General features: G+C 42.2%; 1 protein-coding gene across 4 annotated transcripts in view; it reads left to right on the forward strand.

Annotated features, from left to right (window-relative positions):
- The window catches only part of TNRC6C (trinucleotide repeat containing adaptor 6C), a 115243-nt gene extending 113681 nt beyond the window's left edge, over positions 1-1562 (forward strand). For all 4 annotated transcript variants that reach the window (XR_015147234.1, XR_015147235.1, XR_015147237.1 and 1 more), the window contains one exon: positions 271-1562. The gene's annotated coding sequence lies outside the window, so the exon portion shown is untranslated. The remainder of the gene's footprint in view (positions 1-270) is intronic.
- The last annotated feature ends 968 nt before the right edge of the window (positions 1563-2530 follow it).

Here is a 2530-nt window from a genome sequence, read left to right on the forward strand (position 1 = left end):
CCTTTAGCAGCTTTTTATCGTGGACTAATGCAAGAAAATTATTACCAGAGTATTGCACCATTTTTCCATTTGGAATATAAAGTTAAAGAGAAAAAAGGAAAAAAAAAAAAAAAAACTCGCTGAACTGTGGCCATAGATCCTTGCAGAGGATGGATGGTTCCTCGAGAGGAGCGGAGACAAGCACTTGGGTGTGGGTTGTGACTGCTTTTGTCGGAGCCAGTGGTGACGGCTCCCACCTGTTTACAGACCTTTTTTTTTTTTCTCCTTCAGACTTTAAAAATAAAAAATTTTAAAAAGGAATTTAAAGAAAAAAAGAAAAAAAAAAAAAAAAGACTTCTGTCGTAAAGAAACCTATTTTCAGAACGCAGATCCGCTGCTTCAGAGCTCTGGGATGGAACAGTGTTGCTTTCCCCTCCGGCCGTCGCCGTGGACTCGTCGACGGTCCCCTTCGTCGAGGCGACGAGCTGTGGTCACTGTCTTGCACACGCGGACGCGCGCTCAGGAAAACCAGGGTTCCCGAGGGACAGCTCCACACCATTTCATGTGTTTCGTCACCCAACTCCTAGCACTGAAGATGTTATTAAAAAAAATAATAATACAAAATAAAGGAAAAAAAAATAAGAAAAAAGAGGAAAAAAAAAAACCACAAAGAAGAAAGATACCTAATCTCTAACGTGTAGCAGTTACGTATGTACCAAATAATGGACTCAAAGGAAATAGATGTTCGAAGAGTGCTTTATATATTAAAAATTGCTTTATGTTTAAAAAAAAATGATCAATGTTTTGATTGTTTTGCAAGAAAGAGACAATGGAGTAACATACCCTCAAGTATGTTTAAAAAAAAAAAAAAAATATATGAACATGTGCTCCCTGCCTGCTTGATCAGGAAACTTGTGCATTACATTTTTTTTAATTAGCTTTTTAATGGTTTTATCAAAACAAAACAAAAAAGCAAAAAACAATTAAAAAAAAAAGACAAAAAACGAAAAGAAAAAAAAAAGTTCCTGCAAAATTGCAGATCAACAAAAGCTGGTTTTATAGAGGATCATGAACTATGCACAAACTGGTTCGAGACTTTTTTCTCAAGTTCAGTAGTGTATTTAGCTAAACAGACCTTCCTCAGAGTAAGCGCATCTCATTTGCCATTACCTGTGCTCTGTATATTTGATGTACACGTCCCCACACATGTACACCAAATATACATGCGTGCGTGCGTGTGTGCCCGTGAGCACCTAGACATACAGCTTCCCATGCTGCATTTAGCATTGAGTTGTAGAAAACTGATATTTTTAAATTGGGGATGGAAGTAAAGAATCTCTCCGTTTTCGTTTTTTTGTTGTTGTTGGGGTGGGATTTGTTGGGGTTTTGTTTTTTTTGTTTTGTTTTTTGACCTTTTATTTCGAATTAAAGACGTCTGTAACTCTGAGATTAAAAGACAAGTTTGTGGCTTTTAATGTTTTTCCTCATAGAATGTGATTGTTGAAGAAAATGCACCGACAGTTGCTTTCAAAAGTACAATGCTTTGTTGAATCTTAATAAATGGCAATTCTTTTTTTCTTGGCTATTCGAATAAATGCGTTTTTTATTTTTATTTTTCAAAGAGGAATGTCATCTATATTCACTTTGTATGTTTTGGGAGAGAGAGCTGTCCCACTGTGTGTAAGAAATGCCCTGTGCCTTTTTATGCTGTCCTCGAAAGTTTATGTACGTAAGGTGCACTCCACGTTTCAGTTGCCTGACCTAGGATTTTACCATTTGTTTTGGGATGTTGCATTCAACACCAAAATCTTATTATGAGTCATCGAAATGCAGTAGAGCCTAGGGGCTCCCCGCCAGCCACCCGCCTGGACCCACGCGCTCCGTCCAGGAACCAGTACCATCTGGGTCGACCGTGGCATGTGGCCACAGCCCAGGACTGCTGCTCGCGCTCAGCCCGTGACCCAGTTTGGGTGTCAGAAATATCCAAAGAGGGCTTCCCTGGTGGCTCAGTGGTTAAGAATCCAGCTGCCAACTCAGGAGACATGGGTTTGATCCCGGATCCAGGAAGATTCCACATGCCGAGGAGCAGCTACACCCGTGGGCCACAGCTACTGAGCGCAGGCGCCACAGCTGCTGAAGCCCGCGGGCCCGTGCTCCGCAACGGGGGAAGCCACCGCAGTGAGAAGCCCGAGCACTGCAACGAGAGAGCAGCCCCGGCTCGCCACAGCCAGAGAAAAGCCCTCGCAGCAATGAAAATTCAGCACAGCTAAAAATAAATATTTTTTAAAAAAAATAAATATTCAGAGAGAAAAGAGTAGTGAAGGTCTTTAGTGAAGGTTTTTTGTTGGTCGTAGAAGAGCTGACTCATTTGAAAAGACCCCGATGCTGGGAAAGATTGAGGGCAGGAGGAGAAGGGGACGACGAAGGATGAGATGGTTGGGTGGCATCACCGACTCAATGGACATGGGCTTGGGTAGACTCTGGGAGTTGGTGATGGACAGGGAGGCCTGGTGTGCTGTGGTTCATGGGGTCACAAAGAGTCAGACACGAC

This window comes from Bos grunniens, chromosome 19 (genome assembly GCF_055505025.1).
Source record: "Bos grunniens cultivar Pamir isolate PY7600 chromosome 19, Bosgru_T2T1.0, whole genome shotgun sequence".
In the NCBI taxonomy this organism is placed as follows: domain Eukaryota; kingdom Metazoa; phylum Chordata; class Mammalia; order Artiodactyla; family Bovidae; genus Bos; species Bos grunniens.